This window comes from Rhodnius prolixus, unplaced genomic scaffold (genome assembly GCF_049639745.1).
Source record: "Rhodnius prolixus isolate KJV_2025 unplaced genomic scaffold, Rpr scaffold_13, whole genome shotgun sequence".
NCBI lineage: Eukaryota > Metazoa > Arthropoda > Insecta > Hemiptera > Reduviidae > Rhodnius > Rhodnius prolixus.
In genome coordinates this window covers 2,764,197-2,787,241 of record NW_027411583.1, presented here as the reverse complement: position 1 = coordinate 2,787,241, position 23,045 = coordinate 2,764,197, and the positions used below count along the sequence as shown (strand labels likewise).

Here is a 23,045-nt window from a genome sequence, read left to right as displayed (position 1 = left end):
AATATTTATACATTAGATTTTCAGTAACAATTTTGTAGATTTTTTTTATTTTTTAAATTTTTACAAGAATGACCATCATTATAGTTGGCGCAAACCGTGTGACCTTGAAGGGCACTGCCCTCAATCGCTGCTTTTGATACTAGTGGGTATCCGGTCAAACTCATATCTCATTTGGTTTTTATCAGTTTTTATATTATAAAAATAATATTTTTGTATACTAATAAATCGTGTTAGAGGTAATTTATGTATGAATTAGTTCCAAATTTTTTTTTTTTTAAAGAAATGTACATTTTTCTGTGCGTTTAAATGCCTAAGCTTTGAAACCCTTGCTAGGAACACTGTCCTTTATAAGCAATAAATAAATGATAGAAAAAAAAATTTAAGACAATATTAAGTAGTGTTTTCATCACCGATATGTTGGTGCATAAGTTAATCTCTGATGATGCTAGCCTATCTCTCCCACGAAATTGGTATCCAAGATCCTTTAAGTTCAAATCATAGAAATATTTATTATAATAAATTATCTTGTTTTAGTTATTTGAAAATAAATGATTTAGCAGGTGTTAACCCATACAGTCTTACTAAGATAATAATCTATTTTAATCTCGCTCTACGAATTCTCGAGCTAATTTTGATTGTGCTTAATATTATTATGATGCAATTGTTACAAATTTCAGAGATTGACTCACTGAAGAAAATAATTGTATTAAAATTGTGAATAATATTCTTGTATTTCTTTTGCTTTATGGAAGGATATGTAGAAATATTTGACGATAAATGATAGTCTATTTCTTTTGTTAATTTCAACTGTTTGGTAGATTGTCTCTTCCTCTAGGTTTCTATCTTGGAATAACCCAAGAAATAGTTTATTGTGCTGTTCGTTTTCGTTACTCGTTAAAATCGATTCCAATCTGTCTTAAGTCTAACGAATGTTAAAGATCTGAAGTTATTCTTACATTGTTGCTGCTCAATACGAGGGTCGTTTGAAAAGTCCGTGCAAAAATAAAAACTACTTAATTTTTTGGGGTAAACCTTTTTATTTTTCAACATGGTCTCCTTTTAGGCTTATACACTTCGTCCAACGCTGCTCTAGTTTGTTGATCCCTTCCGAATAATAGGATTTGTCCAAGTCTGAAAAATAGCCATTCGTTTCTGCAATCACCTCCTCGTTTGAATAAAATCTTTTTCCCGCCAGCCATTTCTTCATATTGGGGAACAAATAGTAGTCCGAGGGAGCCAAGTCTGGAGAATAGGGGGGATGTGAAACAAGTTGGAACCCTATTTCCATTAATTTTGCGACCACAACTGCTGAGGTGTGAGCTGGTGCGTTGTCGTGATGGAAAAGGACTTTTTTGTGGGCCAACCGTGGGCGTTTTTCTTGCAGCTCGGTTTTCAAACGGTCCAATAACGATGAATAATATGCACCTGTAATAGTTTTACCCTTTTCCAGATAGTCGATGAGGATTATTGCTTGCGAATCCCAAAAGACAGTCGCCATAATCTTTCTGGCCGAAGGAACGGTCTTCGTCTTTTTTGGCGCAGATTCCCCCTTGGTAACCCATTGTTTAGATTGTTCTTTGGTCTCAGGAGTGTAGTGATGTATCCATGTTTCATCCACAGTGACAAAACGACGCTTAAAGTCCTGCGGATTCTTCTGGAACAGCTGCAAACCGTCCTTGCAACACTTCACACGATTTCGTTTTTGGTCAAGCGTGAGCAATCGCGGCACCCATCTTGCGGATAGCTTTGTCATGTCCATATGTTGATGCAAAATATTATGTACCCGTTCATTCGAGATGCCCACAGCACTAGCAATCTCACGCTCCTTCACTCTTCTGTCATCCATCACCATATCATGGATTTTATCAATGATTTCTGGAGTAGTAACCTCAACAGGGCGTCCAGAACGTTCAGCGTCACTTGTGCCCATATGGTCACTCCGAAAATTTTGAAACCACTTATAAACTGTTCTAATCGAAGGTGCAGAGTCACCATAATGTTTATCAAGCTTCTCTTTAGTCTCCTGAGGCGTTTTGCCTTTCATAAAGTAGTGTTCAATCAACACACGAAATTCTTTTTCGTCCATTTTTTTGAAAATCACTCGACTTCCTCGATTCAAACGAATGCCAAACACAAAGAAATAGACCGATCTGGCTGAAACTTGGTGTGTGTTCTTCCAAGAGATGCTACTAACTAAACATAACCTCGATACGCGCCAGGTGGTGCTATCTCTCTGACTTTGCACGGACTTTTCAAACGACCCTCGTATGTAAAAGTTGTAAAATATATTTCAATGATGTAGGTAATTATATATTCACTAAGAAAAAAAATAAAATAATAATAATTATAATATTCGTGCTTGAAAACAGGTTTCTTTTCGCTAGGAATGTGCGATTCTTTCAGTAGTGTGTGGGTTCGAAAGGTTTTTCTTTTTTCTTCATCAGTTTGAACCCCGTCCTGGTGGAGCGGTCTTTGTTAAGTTACTCTGTGGGGAGACTTTTAACATTGTAACAAAAACTGGTTAACCTCCTCATCTTAAAGTTGTCATTGAACTGGTTTCAACTTTTCTTCAATTTATTTTGTTCAAAGAAGGAGAGAGTGTTAGTAATATAGTATATATAACCTGTGAGAATCACCTGGTTGCTTATTTTTATCTTGTTAAATTGCTATTATTTTTTTTTATTTTATATTTATTGATTTTTTTTTTTAAATTTTTTGAAAGAGTTGCTTTCAGATTGTTAGCTACATTGCCAATTTATAAGAATTGTTTTCAAATAATTTTTTATTCTTATTTATTGATGTATTTTATATTATGTATTCTGAGTTTTTTTTTCCCAGCATCAATTTTAGTAGAATCTTTAATTTGAAATGATTATTTATTTTGAAAGACAAAAAAGGTTTTTGTAAAGAATATTATGTTAATTTTGTTCTTATTTTTAGAAAGTGAATAATGGATGAAACTTTGTTATTCTTTTAGTGTTTATTCCAAATTTGAAATTTTCGTTGTGTTCTTTTGAAAGTTAACAGTTTTTAATTGATCTGTTCAATTTATCAGTGTAACTATACCAATTTATTTATATAGCTGTTCATTATTTTTGGTCACTGATTCATAGTTTCAAAAGGGTGAAAAAAATAATTGACCAGTTTTCAGTCATGATACATTTATTCTGCCGAGCTTTCGACCTAGGGACTAGGTCCATCTTCAGGGTCATGACAGAAGACGCACCAACCCTTAAATGTTGTAAAACTAGCCCTGAAGATGGCCTAGTCCCTAGGTCGAAAGCTCGGCAGAATAATTGTATCACGACTGAAAACTGGCATTTATTTCTTCACCCTATACCAATTTATTATTATTTTTTCTTATATCGTCCTATAAAGAGTCAATGAAGGAATAAACTTATACAACTTTTAACCGATATAAATGTGATATGCGTGCATAAATGATAATGACATATTTTTTTTCTTCAATTTGAGTGAAATTTAAGAAGGTGCATTTAGAGCTCAAGTATAACTGAAGACAATTTTATTCTAATATAAATGATCCAACTGGCATTGGTCCCGCTCGAATGGTTAGCGATAACTCACAAATATTTATATACATATGTATTCAGAGGGGGCAGTAGAGTGAGAGTGAATAATATACGATATATGTATCTGTAAAAATATTGAAATGGGTGGCATTTTGGGCTATTTATTAGCCGCAGTTCAACATATTGCGTTACTATCTTGGTCCCAATACGTGAACATCCTGCCTCTAAAGATTTCTCTTATTTTTGTAAAATGTTTATATTTTTAGTTTGAAGTGTATTTCCAACTTTCACAAAGGCTTGCATTTTAATATTTATCTATATTTTTTAATTTCTTTTTCTGTAATAGGTAAGAAAAATAAGTATCATTTTCTAATTAATAATCAATACATTTACTGAAAATCTCTCTAACAAAAACCTATAATTTTAAAAATTAAGAATAGGTGTTGATTAAACGATAAAAGGTTCTCAAATCGGCAAATACCAATCATTTCATTAATATTTTTTAGAATTTATTAGATGTCACAGTCCTCTATGTTCACCATTTTCATGTACAACATATTTGTTTAATAAAGAGTAGCCTACCAAAAACAGTAAGTCCATATATAACAGCGAACTGGCATACTTCCGGACTGATCCACCCACCCCCTCCCACAAAAGTGCCCTTAATCGAAGTAATCCAGAAAAATGTTTCCTATAAAAGTTATAGAACTATTTGTGAGCTATAATTATACTAAGTTTGAAGAAAATCCAAGCAGCAGTTTGTGAGAAAAAGTTGAAAAAGTGAAAAATCTATTCAGTAAAGTGGTACTTCCGGTGGAGCTATTCTGACCAAAAATTTATAGCAGCTTCCTGTGACGTCACTTAAACTAAATATCAAATTTGAAGTTTCTACGATCATCCGTTCCCGAGATATAGTCGATAAACTAAGTGCAGAGCAATAAATTCAGTCCAAACCTATGCCATCAAGGCAGGTTGGGTTAGAGAACCTCAAATTAGCTGGAAAAAGTAGAGAATTCTAGGAATTACTGGATCTGTAACCCAACCTGCCTTAGCCGCGACTTTTTAACATCACTTCTCTTCTCTTTTCTCTAACTAGCCGAATGCGATCGGTTACTGTCGGCTATTTTCGGCTCTATTGACCATGAATTTAACTTTTTTTTATTTCTAATTTAATATTTAACATTTAATATGCACACTCACACGACTTTTTTTTTTACTAATTCGTACTTAGTTAGTTTTTCTTGTAAACTATTATTTTTAGTAAATAGTAGTTGGATTTATTTTATTACACAATACATTCTAATGGAACTATTTTAGTAAAAATCTAATGGGCACACTCACACGACTAGTGTAAGAGATAAGATACAACACACGAAAACTTCAACTTGCTGTTTCGACTACACTAATTCATCTAGAAAGCTAAAATTTGTCTGAAATTTAGAGATTTAATGAAAATTAAAGCTTTTTTTCAGGGAAGGGCAGTTTTAAAGTAATAATTTACGTTCAAATTAATTGTAATCTAAAATCTAGCCATGAATTCTCCAGCATTGAGTTTGCCTTTTTGTAAATACCAGTGTTGCCATATTTGAAATTATTTTTAAACTCAACAAAATGTTCCGGAAATTGTGATTTTTTTACTTCTTTTAAATTTATTTTTAGATCTAATTACAAAGTTAATAGTTTTCGTTCAAAGTCTTAGTTTAGTTCAAAATAAAGATAAGTAGATAATGTTGTTTGATAGTAGTCGAGTGGAAGATGATATGGGTTGCTCTAAAAATGGTTGTATACCCAGAGACTCATCCAGAGTCCTGTATACTGTTGCTGACTAGTTAAGGAAACTACAGCTGATGGCCGGCTAGTGACTCACTTCCGCCAAACTTTACGGAATCTTTAACCTTAAGTAAATAAACATTCACTTACTTCACGGAATAAATAGAAATAAATATGGGAATTAATCCCCTCCACTTCTTTGTCACCCTTTCCAGTACATTCCCCTCTTACTTCATTCAATATTTTAACTAGCAACATGAGCCTTTATTTAGAAAAATAAATTCTTAATATAAACAATATTTTTATTGTATTGTTACTAAGATTGAATGTAATAATTTGCCGAACTGTTATCGTTTCCAGTTATTTTTTATAATTAAATGTTTTGCTGGTAAAACTTTTTTATTGTTTTCAACAATAATTAATACTATTGTTTTGGATTTCTCTGAAAAATAACAATTGTTCTCCTGCAAACATATTTGGGGATCGATTTTTAAGCATTATATTGTATTATTTAAACAAAAAATAAGGCATTGATAAATTTTATTCTTTTTTATTTTTCATCCAATGGCGGCCCTAAATTCTTTTCTTTTTTTTCTAAGTAATAATAACTTTTATAAACTGAAAGTGCTTTGTCCAATTTCTATTTTTCACTGGTTTCTGTTAAATATTAATTTAGGATCAGTTTGGTTCTTTTAATTTTCAGATAAAATTCAATTCAAAAATAGATTTTTACAAGTTTTTGAGGCCCATTTTGAAGTGACTAAGTAGCGAGGGATTAAGATATCCCTCTAGTCCAGCGTTTCCCAACCATTTTTGGCTCGCGTACCACTTTCGGGTAGTACATCATGCTAAATTGTACCACTTCGTAAAAATGATTGTATTTCGTGAAATTTGTTATTCCGAGTGTGTTATTTTACTATTATTATCTTTATTTGTATAGAGATACAATGTATCTGTTACAAAGGAGTTCAAGTTCATGTTCACTTTATAAACTTTGTAAAGTGTAAGATCTTAGCTTTAAAACATTTTTTAAATTAAATTTTTGGCTTGGCATTACAATCAGCCTCTTTAAGCAGATTTTTACATCATTTAAGTTCTGTCACATGATAATTCTATTAAATTTTCTTTATCTTTTATTTGATAATGATGTACCTTTTCCTAAATTTTCTTTATTGAAAGGGTTTGAAATCAAATTATCATTCGTGTTTTCGGGTTTTGGGAAAATACTCCAAGAAAGACAACTTTAATCCTGTTAAATGTGCTATTATATTTTCTCGTATATCTCGAGATGGATTAACCTTATTACTGTATACATATTAACAACTTTATAATATTATTAATTAAAATAATTTGTATGTATTTATAGGGAAAAATCGTTTCTATGGTATTTTTATGATTTAATTTTTTATCTCCGCCATCATTAATTATTTTTCGCGTACCACAGCTTGGGAAACGCTGCTCTAGTCAAATAATTTTTTTTTTTTGTAAGGAAGTTTTATATTTCAATTTCGACTTTCTAGGGGACTAGACTACAACTTAGCTTTAAGAATCTCTCCTCTGGAAGTAAACAATTTCAAAGATTTATTAAAAATAAAACTGTATACTCGTACTTATCCGTACCCCATCAACGTTTATTTAAAACATTTTTTATTTTAGGCTAATTTGATGAAGGGCAATTAGAGGAGAATGGTAGGACATTCTTTATAGGGCCCTTTCAGTTTTTTAAAGCGGAAGAGCCCTTTTATTTAATAGATTTTTACTAGTTTTTTTGACATCAGGTTTATTTTTATTCAACTTAATACAAATTTGTATGTCTACAATGAAAATTGAATTACGTAAACTTCGGTAAGAAGTCATATGTTTTTTTGACATCAGGTTTATTTTTATTTTTCATTTTATTATAAGACGTGACGCTGAGCTCATTTCTTCCCTGTAAGCCATTTATAATTATTTTCAATAATTGTTTACAGTATTTGTTGCAAACTAAAGTGTTTATATTAATATTAGAAGTCTCCTTATCAATATAAACTCCAACTGAATAAACTTTAAAAAAAAACATGCGATTTATATTCTATAAAAGTTATTCTTAGAAATTGTTGAAATAATTTCGACTATTTATAATAATTATTACACCGTATTGAAGTTCTCCATTCTAGAACCATCTGTACAATATATTTATATGTATTTCTGTTACATAATAATATTGATGATGACATTGTTGTTGTTGTTGTTGCTGTTGTTACTATGATTGGTTGGCGTGTTGTACAAGTAAGGAAGTGATGTTTAGTGATGAGAGATAATTGCCTGGATTAAGGAGTAAGATGTGGCGCAAATCAATTATATTTAAACATGGCTATATTAGTGATTGTTTTCACGGACGTTTGCAATCTCTTCGTCTTTTGCTCTTCTCCTCTCTCTCGTTTAGTTTGTCTCTCCCTTTCTCCTTTCTAGATCTTTAGCCAGTTACATGTCTAATTGTTTCCTTGTTTATGTTGATAACATCGTCTATTAGAGATTTTTATTGAACAATTAGTGAAGTGTCGACTTTTCTTTTACAAAATACAATTGGATATTCAAGTTTTTATATTAAATAAGTTACGCAATTCTATAAATAGGTTAAAATATATCTTATTTTGTAATTATCCATAAAGAAATCATTATTTTAAAAAAATAAATAATTACGCGCAGTGCCTTCCGAATATTATTTATTCTATTATTTCATTATTTCGTTGCACTTCCTGTATTCGGCCAATGTTTTTATCGTTACATACGTAAAATACTATCTTCTGGCAGTTACCTTTAAGTGGCTCCTTATGAACGAAGGACATTAAAGGCAACTTTTTTTTTATTAAAAAAAAAGAAGATATTGTGTAAACTTTGATTTAAGGAAACCAAACCATCGAAAACTAATGCTTGATTACTCCTTTTTATGAGCATGGCTATATAAATATATGAATCAGTTGAAGTGATTTTAGTAGGTAGGTTGTTATGTTGAAGAAGTGATTTATACAGGAAGTGAGTGCTTCATAGCAGACTGAAGTGATTTTTATTCTAACTTCCGGTTTGATGGTTAGGGTTCTTTGGTATAATCTGTGCATGTTTGTGTGCTTGGTGGGGGGTTAAAGTTAATTGGAGGGGAGGAGTTCGTTAAGTTCGAAATTGAAGGCACACTCAGCTTATGTGTATATACAGGGTGAACCAGTAAGTAATATCCATAGGCCTACTGTGTGTAGTTCATCTAAAGTGGAGTTCAATGACGTATTCACCAACTTCATATTTTCCTCTGTTCTGGAGTGACGTCACTATAATTTTTTTTCTAAAATCATTACTTTTTTGCAATAAAACTGGTATTACTCCGAAAGTTTTAGTCCGAATTCGATTCAGATAACACGGTTAGAAAGACAGATAAATTTTCTAAAAATTGACACCATTTTGAAGCATAAATTATTCTCCAAACAGCCTCAATCTTCCTCCTGGATACTGGGAAAAATAAAAGTATTCGCAATTTTTAAGAAAACTCATTAGGCCCTTATGTGAACAATTATCCGACCTAGGTGCTGGCACTTCTTATAAAAGTTTCCGTGTTTAATGGGCTTTCTAACGGTATATCATTTTCCAGGATTCCTTTTTATCTTCGTATGAGAAATTACGTTTGTTTTGCAAGAAAACGTGTTCACGAGCACTCAACAGTGTTAGTTTATCAAGTTGGTTTAATTCATTGAAAACTCTTTTAGATGGACCAGTAGTCAATTTTTAAAGTAGATTGTCTTAAAATAAGGAAGTCAAAAGTTAAAAAAATGCACTTTGAACATTTACTTCTGATCTCACTGAAATATTTGAGCAAATGTTAGAAAATATTTTAAACAAGTACTTAAACAAAAATTAATGTAGTTTGTATTTACTCCAAATTACAATTTCACACATCACTGCACTGTTGAAAAAGAAAAGAATGTGGATAAGCCTTAACAACACTTTGAACCCACTAACAGATAATCCTTATATCGGAATCTGGAATTAACCAATACAATTAGGGATCTTATAAATAAACTTCCCAGATCTGTTAGACTTGGTTTTTCAAAATTTTCTATTGAACCCTATTTGAAACTAAGCAAATTAGCCTTCGATTATAAAAATAGCATTTGTTCATCTACATAGTTCATCTAAAAGAGTTTTCAATGAATTAAACAACACAATACAATATCACTGCTGTATGCTCGTGAACACGTTTTCTTGCAAAACAAACGCAATTTCTCATACGAAGATAAAAGGAATCCTGGAAAATGATATACCGTTTGAAAGCTCATTAGGGAAGGAAACTTTTATAAAAAGTGCCAGCACCTAGATCTGATAATGATCACGTAAGGGCCGAATGAGTTTTCTTGAAAATTTCGATTACTATTATTTTTCCAGCATTCGGAGGATGATTGAGGGTGTTTGGAGAATAACTTATGCTTCAAAATGATGTCAATTTTTAGAAAATTTATCTGTCTTTCTAACCGTGTCATCAGAATCGAATTCGGACTAAAACTTTCTGAGTAATAACATTTTTATTGCAAAAAAAAAGTAAAGTTTTAGAATAAAAAAATTAAGTGACGTCACTCAAGAACAGTTGAAAATATGAAGTTGGCCAATACACGCAGGCACGCTATTTGAAAGATCACTTCAATTCATAATAATCTTCTGAAAATGCTCATAACGTTGAGACAATCATAATAAATATTTAAATTTTCCCAAATATTTATATATTAACTAACTAGCACTATTCTAGATCGTGCACGTGTATTATATATAGTATGTCCACGTGTTTCAAGTTATGATGACCTTCACCTCATCGTTTTATAGAATAATAAAAGAAAAAGAATGAATCTCATTCTTCATCGATCAATTCACTCCCGCCCACTGCCTTCTAATGTCTTCTTGATCCCTACCACGCCTCTAACATTTCTATTCTTCTGATTGTTAATAGTTACTTTTACCACCTAGTAAGGATTCATCCGTGGATTCATTGTTTGCCCACACGTTCAATGGATATTAATTTATTATATTCATAGATTTTCTCTATCTCTGTGTGTATGTATGTTCGTGTAATTAATAGTTAATGCTTATTATCAGGAAGAATGTATCATTTATTGACGGATGTTCTTTTTTTATAGATTGGCTACGCAGTCTTTCTCTTGTAGTTAACGCAATTTATTATTTACTTATTTTGTTTAATTATTAAGTTTTTGAAAGAATGTTGCGATTTCAAATGATATGAAAGAAAAATTTAAACTAGATACAAAATACAGGGTGGGGCAAAAGATATGAACCGGTTTTAAAGGGATGTAAAACAAAAACAATTCAACTTACAGAAATTACGTTTATATTGTTTAATTCAGTACAGAATCTAGTTTTTTACATTAAGTTTGAAAGATGATATCACGTAGGTGGCGGCCGTCAGCCGCGATGCACTCTTGAAGGCGAATTCTGAAGTTTTCAACCGCTCTTCTGCACATTTCGATGGATATTGCCGTAACTTCCTCTCTGATTCTGTCCTTAAGTTCTTCCTGGGATACTGAAGTGACTGTATGGTATGCAGTATCCCAATTTGGGATTATTGTTCCTTACTTTTTCGAGGATAATGGGCGAACCGTCACTGTCACCGCTGAGCGCTATGTGACAATGTTGGAAGAGTTTTTTTTGAACCTGAGCTGGAAGAATTCGAGTGAAGCAACTAATCTGGGAGACATCTGGTCTCCAACAGGACGGGGCTACATCCCACACAGCTAGGATTTCAATGGCGAGATTGAGGCAAGAAGTTCCCCCAGCGCCTCGTCTCTTTGAGGGGTGACGTGGAGTGGCCTGCGCGCTCACCAGATTTGAGCATTTGTGATTTTTTTTCTTTGGGCGGTACATAAAGGAAACATCGTCCACATATCCATGAAGAAATTAAGGACAGAATCAGAGAGGAAGTTACGGCAGTACCCATCGAAATGTGCAGAAGAGCGGTTGAAAACTTCAGAATTCGCCTTCAAGAGTGCTTCGCGGCTGACGGCCGCCACCTACGTGATATCATCTTTCGAAACTTAATGTAAAAAAACTAGATTCTGTACTGAATTAAACAATACGAGGGTCGTTTGAAAGGTCCGTGCGAAAATAAAAACTACTTAATTTTTTGGGGTAAACCTTTTTTATTTTTCAACATAATCTCCTTTTAGGCTTATACACTTCGTCCAACGCTGCTCTAGTTTGTTGATCCCTTCCTAATAATAGGATTTGTCCAAGTCTGAAAAATAGCCATTCGTTTCTGCAATCACCTCCTCGTTTGAATAAAATCTTTTTGCCGCCAGCCATTTCTTCATATTGGGGACAAATAGTAGTCCGAGGGAGCCAAGTCTGGAGAATAGGGGGGATGTGAAACGAGTTGGAACCCTATTTCCATTAATTTTGCGACCACAACTGCTGAGGTGTGAGCTGGTGCGTTGTCGTGATGGAAAAGGACTTTTTTGTGGGCCAATCGTGGGCGTTTTTCTTGCAGCTCGGTTTTCAAACGGTCCAATAACGATGAATAATATGCACCTGTAATAGTTTTACCCTTTTCCAGATAGTCGATGAGGATTATTCCTTGCGAATCCCAAAAGACAGTCGCCATAATCTTTCCGGCCGAAGGAACGGTCTTCGCCTTTTTTGGCGCAGATTCCCCCTTGGTAACCCATTGTTTAGATTGTTCTTTGGTCTCAGGAGTGTAGTGATGTATCCATGTTTCATCCACAGTGACGAAACGACGCTTAAAGTCCTGCGGATTCTTCTGGAACAGCTGCAAACCGTCCTTGCAACACTTCACACGATTTCGTTTTTGGTCAAGCGTGAGCAATCGCGGCACCCATCTTGCGGATAGCTTTGTCATGTCCATATGTTGATGCAAAATATTATGTACCCGTTCATTCGAGATGCCCACAGCACTAGCAATCTCACGCTCCTTCACTCTTCTGTCATCCATCACCATATCATGGATTTTATCAATGATTTCTGGAGTAGTAACCTCAACAGGGCGTCCAGAACGTTCAGCGTCACTTGTGCCCATATGGTCACTCCGAAAATTTTGAAACCACTTATAAACTGTTCTAATCGAAGGTGCAGAGTCACCATAATGTTTATCAAGCTTCTCTTTAGTCTCCTGAGGCGTTTTGCCTTTCATAAAGTAGTGTTTAATCAACACACGTAATTCTTTTTCGTTCATTTTTTGAAAATCACTCGACTTCCTCGATTCAAACGAATGCGAAACACAAAGAAATATACCAATCTGGCTGAAACTTGGTGTGTGTTCTTCCAAGAGATGCTACTAACTAAACATAACCTCGATACGCGCCAGTAGTGCTATCCCTCTGACTTTGCACGGACTTTTCAAACGACCCTCGTACAGACAAACCTGAGAAAGGAAAAGGGGTGCGCCATTTTGTTAAAACCATTTTGTGGGCGGGCGGAAGGAACTCAAGAAACCTTAAATCAAATTTCACCAATTTAAACTCAAAATAAAATTATAAAAATTGGCTAAAATTACAATTACCCTATTTTAGCTACAGTATAGTTAAATAAATAATTAGAAAGTAAATAAATTTTTTGTAAAAATATAAGTGTATCGACTTTCGTGTTATTATGGAGGTGAATGATAAAAACTGTTTATTTTTTTACCTGTTCGTTTTAAATTATTACTTCCGTTGTTAATAATTTAAAGAAAGTGACAAGAGAGTGGGGGGGAAAAAAGGAGAAAAGATAATTTGTTTTCAATTTTAAATTTTGTTTAATTATCGGCAAGAGGAGGAAATATCACTAAATATCATTATCATTTCGCTTTCTCCCAAATTCTCCATTGTTACCAACAATTTTTTAATTAAAATTAAATTCTATTATCATAAAGTTGGTGAAATTGTGCATGACACTTAGACCTTACATTTGATTGGGTAAATCTTCCTTTGAGGTGCCCTAAAATTGAAAATGAAAATTATTAGAGCTATTTAATAGATAGAGTGAATTTTTAAAAGTAAAACATAGATATTCCACTCTGTAAAATTATTATTTATAAGATTTATTATTATTTTTTAGAACTTGCTATTTCAAAATAGCAACGTACATTACAATAGGATGAAAACATTAATGCTAGTTTCAGTCATTATAAACTTTATTCTGCCGAGCTTTCTACGTAGGGACTAGGTCATCTTCAGGGCCAATCTACAATGTACTATTTTACTTCATTACAGGGTATGGTGTGTTTTCCGTATTGTCTGACTGACATGACAGTCCATGAACAGAGAAGACAGAAGACACACCAAACCCTGTAATGATGTAAAACAGTACATTGTAAATTAGCCCTGAAGATGACCCCTAGTCCCTAGGTCGAAAGCTCGGCATAATAAAGTTTATAATGACTGAAACTGGTATTTATTTTTCATCCTATTGAAACTATGATTCAGTCACCATAAATAATGAACAGTAACGTACATTACACTGAAAAATGGCTTTTTGAAGTATACTTAAATTATTAATAAATATTTTCTATTTAATATCAAGAAGGCTGTAGAAAAATTAACGTAATGATTCCGTTTTATGAGAAAAAAAAAAGCTAGAAAAACTAGATCATCGTCTGAGAGAAAGATGATTTGGTGGATGGATGCTGCAGTGTGATGATTTAGAGAAGATTTTTTTTATAATATCCTCCTCTACAGAATTATGACCTGTTAACATTTAGCTCGCAGGTTTCTAACCTACACATTTATTGCTCATTTTTGTTGACTTTTTTTTTTATTATTATTATTTGTAGTCCACTCTCTACTCAAATTTATATATTTATTTTTTTTGGAAATTTGTTCTTGATTTAATATACAGGACGAACCAGTAAGTATGTCCATAGGCCTACTGTGTGAAGTACATCTAAAGTGGAGTTCAATGACGTATTCACCAACTTCATATTTTCCACCGTTCTTGAGTGACGTCACTTTAAATTTTTTTTCCAAAATCATTACTTTTTTCCAATAAAAATGTTATTACTCAGAAAGTTTTAGTCCGAATTCGATTCTGGATGACACGGTTAGAAAGACAGATAAATTTTCTAAAAATTGATACCATTTTAAAGCATAAGTTATTCTCCAAACAGCCTCAATCTTCCTCCGGATGCTGGAAAAATAATAGTAATCGAAATTTTTAAGAAAACTCATTCGGCCCTTACGTGACCATTATCAGACCTAGGTGCTGGCACTTTTTATAAAAGTTTCCTTGTTTAATGGGTTTTCAAACGGTATATCATTTTCCAGGATTCCTTTTATCTTCGTATGAGAAATTACTTTTGTTTTAGCAAGAAAACGTGCTCACGAGCACACAACAGTGTTAGTTTATCAAGTTAGTTTAATTCATTGAAAACTCTTTTAGATGGACCAGTAGTCAATTTTTAAAGTAGGCTGTCTTAAAATAAGGAAGTCAAAGGTCACAAATAGCACTTAAAAAAAGAAAAAGTTTAAGGTTTATTCACATTCTTTTCATTTTCAACAGTGTAGTTGTGGGTGAAATTGTAATTTGGAGTAAGTACATATGAATTTTTGTTTATAAAAATAGTACTTGTTTAAAATATTTCAAAGAGATAGACCAGAATATTTTTTTTTTTTTTAGTGCCATTTGTGACCTTAGACTTTCTTATTTTAAGACAATCTACTGTAAAAATTGACTACTGGTCCATCTAAAAGAGTTTTCAATGAATTAAACAACTTGATAACTAACACTGTTGAGTGCTCGTGAACACGTTTTCTTGTAAAGCAAACGTAATTTTATCATACGAAGATAAAAGGAATCGTGGAAAATGATATACCGTTTGAAAGCCCATTAAACAAGGAAACTTTTATAAAAAGTGCCAGGCACCTAGATCTGATAATGATCACGTAAGGGCCGAATGAGTTTTCTTTAAAATTTCGATTACTCTTATTTTTCCAGCATCCGGAGGAAGATTGAGGCTGTTTGGAGAATAACTTATGCTTTGAAATGGTATCAATTTTTAGAAAATTTATCTGTCTTTCTAACCGTGTCATCCAGAATCGAATTCGGACTAAAACTTTCTGAGTAATAACATTTTTATTGGAAAAAAGTAATGATTTTGGAAAATAAATTTAAAGTGACGTCACTCAAGAACGGTGGAAAATATGAAGTTGGTGAATACGTCATTGAACTCCACTTTAGATGTACTTCACACAGTAGGTCTATGGACAATACTTACTGGTTCACCCTGTATATATAATATATTTCACTGCTTGATTGGAGCATTAAGCATGCAATTTCTTATTTTACTGAAATTCTAGATTAAAAAAAGAAAAAAAAGACTCTTCTTCAAATCTCATCTGTTTTTGGAATATTTTTCGTTAACGCGCATTTTAGTAAAAAGAACAAATTCGCAACTTTGTCTACCCTTGAAATTTTAGTGCTTAATCGTACTAAAAAAAAAATAAATATACTTATATATTACTTAGTTCACACACATTAATGGGTTATCACTTTTTAATGGTTTAATAGTTAAAATTTATTGTTAAAACTATTAATAGGTCTTGCTAAACTCATTTAGGAGCATTTTTAATGTCCTCTAAAAATTAAATTAAAAAAATAAAAGTGTAAATGTAAAATTTTGAAAAGTATTTCTTCTTTAAGGCAAGCTTTTGGATAAGAGAGAAGTCTTATGCGGGCTCATTTAAAGGGTCAGTTCTATTTTAAAATGTCAGGAAGTTTCCAAATTTAGAATATTCATTTTTTATTTTATTTTAATTTTTTGAATTAGTAAAACAAATTGGTATTCAATAGGCAGTCTCATTTTAGAAATATGAAATAAAATACCAATCAACTGACCATGAGTCATTCAGTTAAAATTAATAAGTGATTGGTATAGAAAGAAAAACTAATTTTAGCCACTCCGTTTTAATATTTGGAATATTTGCATTATTAAAAGTGTGTTTGCTGCCGGTAATTAATTTATTAATTTCATTTAAACAAATCTAATCTCATTAATTGATACTCTTGTAAGATAATGAGATGTCGGCATTTTGTTTTTGTTTTTAATCGGCATTCTGTAGAAGCTCTGTAGCTGAATAACAGATAGTAGTACTGTGAATAGCCTGTGGAGTATTTTGTAACGAAATTGTGGATTGAAGTGGCAGTGGCTTGATAAAAGCGAAATCTAGTCTGTTGTGGCTCCCTTGAGTGGCCTGGTTTTTGCTCAAGAAGGCGTTTGTATTGTTTTTTTACCCTGTTTCTCGTATAAGGGGTAGTGTAGCTTATGACAGCGACTTTTTCTATCAATTGTAACCTCTTACTGGTGGGTTTTTCCCCTAAAAGTAAATATCTGAGAAGTCACAGAATTTGGGAAGGATATGTTCTTATCTTAATACTTGACGACATTCTAAGCGTTTAAGTTATTCTTAAAAGATGATGGGGCATCGCGTTTAGTTTTCCATCTTTCCACACAGAATTTGCAGCTATCTCCATAAGAAAATCCATCCACTTGCTTTATTCTTAGAGGCAGACGTTCAAATCTCTTTCTCAGTTATTAATTGGCCAGAGCGATCTTCGGGTCCGTTTTAATACTTTTTAAGAGGTTGGTCCCAGAGCCAAGAGTGGCTCTTCTGCTTATCCTCTTCTTTTTGCTAGAGTTTATCAACATCTAAAGTCATTTTGCGGCTTGAGCTTTTTAGATACAACCCTGTCAATCGCCGGAACTCCTAGGGAGAGAGAAATTTAAGAATCGGCAGCAGTACGAGCGGCACTACTTATAAGTTGTTCGCGCTCGAAGCACTTCGAAACAAATGGTCGCCTGTTTTTTTCGGAAAAACTGGTCATGTGGCAACAGTGCCTTTAGAGGAACGTAGAACGGTCAATTCTGAATGGTACACAACCATTTGTTTGCCGGAAGTCTTCGATGAAATAAGGAAAACAAACAAGCGCCGTCGGATCATTCTTCATCAAGACAATGCCAGCTGTCACACATCTCGTCTAGCAACCGACTATTTGAGCACTCAAAAAATCGAATTAATGGGTCATCCGCCGTACAGTCCTCATTTGGCACCAAATGACTTCTTTTTGTTTCCGAACGTCAAGAATAAATTATGTGGACAACGATTTTCGTCGGCAGAAGAAGCCGTTGATGCATTCAAAAACCATGTTTTGGAGGCGTCTCAAGCGGAATGGAAAAAATGCTTTGACAAGTGGTTCGAACGCATGCAGAAGTGTATAGATCATAAAGGAGAATATTTTGAAAAACAATAAAGTCATTTCCAATGACAAATTACTGTTTTTTTATTATTAGGCTCAAAATATAAATAGTGCCTCTCGTATCTCCGCGTGGGAATCCAACTACTAAGCTACTAACTTAGCTTAATCTCTTCAGTCTTACTTGTAAATCGTTTTGAGTGATAGAAGAGCCATCTCTGAGTCTTTTTAGATTGGGATTCTAGGTCGCCAATATCCCTGAAGAAGTTGCTAGTCCACGGCTCCATTGAGAGGGTTATAAAATTGAAAAGCACCTCACAAACTCCTGTAGAAAGATAACTATTTGAAGATTATCTCATTTAAAGCAGTCGATACAAGAATTTTGTTTTTCTTAACAAAAGCTAAAACTTGCTGAATACTTAGTTCTACATAATTTTGGGGCAACTTTAAGGAAGCTGGTGACGTAAAAGGATGATGTAGAAGATCGCTGTTTCTCTTCCCCTCTCTTACACACACAAACCCACTTACTCTCATTATTATTCCCTCAGGAGGAAGTATTCCTTTACAAAGTGAACATGCGAATTCACTCTGCGCTAGTGTTTCCTTCACCCCAGTTCTTCAATGGGCTTCTTAGTATTGATCGTTGGTTTTTGCTTTTTCGTCGGGGACACCTGACGGCAGTTGTCATGGTTCTCTCTCTGTAGAAGTTCCCTTACAAATAGGAAATTAGCTCCTTCAATTAACTCTTAAGTGTGATTCTCCATTCTATTATAAGAAGTGTTAGTTCCTTAAATTTACCCAAAATTCATAAAACTATTAATTATTATTTTTTTTTTTAAATCTGTTCAAAGAAAAATAATTTGAGCTAAATTTTGAGAAAGTCTTAAAAAATATTTAAAAAAAAACTAATGAAGCTGCTTCGTTTTCAGTTTGTTATCATTATATTACGTATGTTAATTATAGTTGTACAATGAGGTAAATGCAATAATTATATTGTTCAAACGATAATTGAATTACATACAAATTGAAAATTGAAACCATAATTTCCCTAGAACAATGCACAATACATTTACTTACGTAGACCAGTTTTAATAACTAAAAATCATTTGGCTGAATTTAATCAGTATGTAAATTTTATGACGTAAAACAAAAACCCTGCGGGTATATTGTAAATTTAATATATACAATACTTGTAAAAGATAATAATATAAAAAATGTATAATTTTTCTTATGGTACTTATAAAAAATAAAATGGTAAAAAATTAAAGACTTCTATGGAATAAATAATTTATGTAGACCTTGTATGAAAAATTAACTATCTCCATGTGCAAAAAATGGTGACTACAAGGTTTTTACCTGACTGAAATCGATATTTAGTTTCCTGATATGTATTTACGTACGTACTACGGTCTAGGTCATGGTTTGTGAATAGAGAGGTTTTTTTTATCAGATATGGAAGTATGTTTTTACCTGCGACGAACTTACGATTTCTAACTACTGATAAGGGAATATTTAATTTGACATTCTGTGCTTATGATTCAGTTGGAGCTTATTCAGGTAGTTTGAAATTGATATTAACTAACCTTCATGGTTATAAAAAAATTCACGAAAGCGAATTGTGAAATCGATAGATATTTTTAGTTTTAATTGTTGATTCTCTGGAACCCACATATTTGACTGAAACGACAAGAGGTGAACAGACGTTTCAAGCTATTTTTACTAGACTACTTGACCGTAGATCCAAACTTGACTTGAATCACAAACTGACAATCTACAAAGACACTGTTAAGACCAATATGGGACATACTGAGCAGAATTTTGAGGCTCCACCAAACCCCTCTTAACTCCAAACGCCTGCAGACACTACAGTATAAAATCTAAACGCAAAATCCTGAATGCTTCATACTACATTTCTAACCTTACCATTCACACTGGACCTTTACATCCCTTTTGTCACTGATCTAATAAAGTCTCGCTACCGCAAATTCCACAGCCTACTAGATATCCATCCTCTTGTACAGCAACCCTTCTCTGCTCACCTTCCAGACAATCCTCCTCGTCGCTTAAAGCGGAAGTAGTCTAGTGACTTACAGGATCTACGAGGGTCGTTTGAAAAGTCCGTGCAAAAATAAAAACTACTTAATTTTTTGGGGTAAACCTTTTTTATTTTTCAACATAGTCTCCTTTTAGGCTTATACACTTCGTCCAACGCTGCTCTAGTTTGTTGATCCCTTCCGAATAGGATTTGTCCAAGTCTGAAAAATAGCCATTCGTTTCTGCAATCACCTCCTCGTTTGAATAAAATCTTTTTCCCGCCAGCCATTTCTTCATATTGGGGAACAAATAGTAGTCCGAGGGAGCCAAGTCTGGAAAATAGGGGGGATGTGAAACGAGTTGGAACCCTATTTCCATTAATTTTACGACCACAACTGCTGAGGTGTGAGCTGGCGCGTTGTCGTGATGGAAAAGGACTTTTTTGTGGGCCAATCGTGGGCGTTTTCCTTGCAGCTCGGTTTTCAAACGGTCCAATAACGATGAATAATATGCACCTGTAATAGTTTTACCCCTTTTCCAGATAGTCGATGAGGATTATTCCTTGCGAATCCCAAAAGACAGTCGCCATAATCTTTCCGGCCGAAGGAACGGTCTTCGCCTTTTTTGGCGCAGATTCCCCCTTGGTAACCCATTGTTTAGATTGTTCTTAGGTCTCAGGAGTGTAGTGATGTATCCATGTTTCATCCACAGCGACGGAACGACGCTTAAAGTCCTGCGGATTCTTCTGGAACAGCTGCAAACCGTCCTTGCAACACTTCACACGATTTCGTTTTTGGTCAAGCGTGAACAATCGCGGCACCCATCTTGCGGACAGCTTTGTCATGTCCAAATGATGATGCAAAATATTATGTACCCGTTCATTCGAGATGCCCACAGCACTAGCAATCTCACGCACCTTCACTCTTCTGTCATCCATCACCATATCATGGATTTTATCAATGATTTCTGGAGTAGTAACCTCAACAGGGCGTCCAGAACGTTCAGCGTCACTTGTGCGCCCATATGGCCACTCCGAAAATTTTGAAACCACTTATAAACTATTCTAATCGAAGGTGCAGAGTCACCATAATGTTTATCAAGCTTCTCTTTAGTATCCTGAGGCGTTTTGCCTTTCATAAAGTAGTGTTTAATCAACACACGAAATTCTTTTTCGTCCATTTTTTGAAAATCACTCGACTTCCTCGATTCAAACGAATGCCAAACACAAAGAAATAGACCGATCTGGCTGAAACTTGGTGGTGTGTTCTTCCAAGAGATGCTACTAACTAAACATAACCTCGATACGCGCCAGTAGTGCTATCTCTCTGACTTTGCACGGACTTTTCAAACGACCCTCGTAAACTACCGTGAAAGAGTTTCCACCACTGGGTGATTACTCTATCAAGTCTTTCAAGTGAACGAACAAAGAACAGATTTACTTGATACAAAATTTTGTTGTAGGTGTAAATATTTCCAATAAAGTAAAAAAAATTAAAATAAAATAAAATTGATACTAATCCGAAAATAATTAGATCTATGACCTCATTGTTCACGTATAGTTGACGTGTCAACAGATAAGTGAGAGCTCACATCCTCTGGATTATTACTAAAATCCATGGAGGTGACTATTTTTATTATTATGTGCCATAAAAATAAACTATAAAATAAAAGGCTTTAATAGTTGTAAGATTATTATCTAAAAAGCTCAACTCATCGAACAGGCCTTTCGCTAATAATTTGAAATTAATATAATTTTTCTATAGTTTTATTTACAATCCTATTCTTCAATTAGATTTCTGGGCACGTCCTGCGCACTTATAAAACATTATTAGTTTTGAAAGTTTAGTATCCAACCTTTACCTTTATTTTATTTATTTTTTTATTTGTTTAACTTTCCATCAAAATTTAACTTTAAAATTTAATATAAAGTTCTTTCCCAGTTTTTTATGGGAAGCGAATATAACGATCATTTTCTCTCTTTCTTTTAGTCGGTCAATACTTCGAATAAAGTATTGCCATCGCTTTCTGATGTTCTAAACTTTTGTTACTTCCAGGAGTCCAAGATTCTGTGGCCTTTTTTTTTATCTTGTTGTAAAAAAGGTTTTGTTTTTGGGAGAGGATAGATTTTATATGTATTATAAGTAGGCTTACCATAATTACGAAGAGCCAAACCGGGACGCAGAGGAGGAAGGCTCATTTTCGTTTTGCTTTTCGCTTAATTTGTGTTTTTCATATTTGAAAAGCAATCAAAATTATTAAGAACTGAAAACATATTAATAAATGGACGTGGGGGAACGATCGGCCGGGGTTTCGGTGTTGTTCAAGTTTGACCGGGACGCCGGGACAGGGATCTCAAACCGGGACGTATGGTAAGCCTAATTATAAGTTCTGTATGTTTGAAATGGAGAAAATCGGAAAAAATAAAAAAATTTTGAAATTCATTTACGTCAGTACCGCAATTAAAACTTGGGCTGAGAAAACGTGCGAATGGATCTTAGAAATAGGGAGATTCGCTTCTTTTCGGACAGCCAAGCTGCACTGAAGGCCTTTACTTCCTTCAGAACTACCTCTTCCCTCAGAAGGAAGTATAAGAAGGCCCTGGGACAACTATGTAGCTCAGCACAGTAAAGTAAGGCTGGAATGGGTGCCGGGATTAAGGGGAATGAAAACAGCCGATCTGTTTGCCAGAAACGGAGCTAACACACTCCTTTCATTGGCCCATATCCTGTGCTGGGGATCACCCAAAAAGGGTGCAGTTCGTGCGGCTCTCAGAGACTGGATTTAGAGAGAACCTGAAAAGAACTTGAGTGATGTGTCCTGGGGTCAAACACAGTTAAGAGTTTGATGCCTCTGTGTTTGGGCAAAAATCAGATTACTCTGATTACAGGCCTATTCACGGGGTATGATAGGTTCAGGAAGCATCTGTTACAAGGTGGGGGCTTATTACCTTTGGATCCGTTGCACAGATTTGTTTCAGGAAGAGGAGGAAACGGCCTCTCACTTGTTGTTTCATTGTGTTGCAATCGAGCGGTTGCGCTATGAAACCTTTAGAACCTTAAGACCAAAGGAGATAGTAGCGCAAAAAGAACTAGTAGGGAAAGTTTCGTCTTCTAGATCCAAATGGAGAAGGCACAATAAGCCTCTTTAGCCTGCGGTGCCGTGGGGCACAGCCTCGCTATCTTTAATCTTAATCTACAGAGGTACACCGCGGTGTGCCAAGTGCCAAAGCCTAGATATGATTAACTTACAATGCTTTAAGTTGGTTAGCTTGCACGGTGCCCTTCGTACTTTATAGATAATAGATAACCTATACTAAGATAATTTGCGATAAATATTTAATTAAGAAAATTTAAAAAAAAAGTCTGAAGTTTTTGAAGTCAGATTTGATTTATAGTTTTCTTCGCTCAGTATGATCTAAAATAACCCCTTTTTTATATCCACATTTAGCTCTTTATTTAGATAATTTGCAATTATAATTCAAAATAATAAATAGTTTTA

At 34.0% G+C, this 23,045-nt stretch overlaps 1 protein-coding gene across 1 annotated transcript in view; it reads left to right on the top strand.

The window, feature by feature from the left end:
- The window catches only part of Madm (MLF1-adaptor molecule), a 243,375-nt gene that overhangs the window by 1,472 nt on the left and 218,858 nt on the right, over positions 1 to 23,045 (top strand). The window lies entirely within an intron of this gene.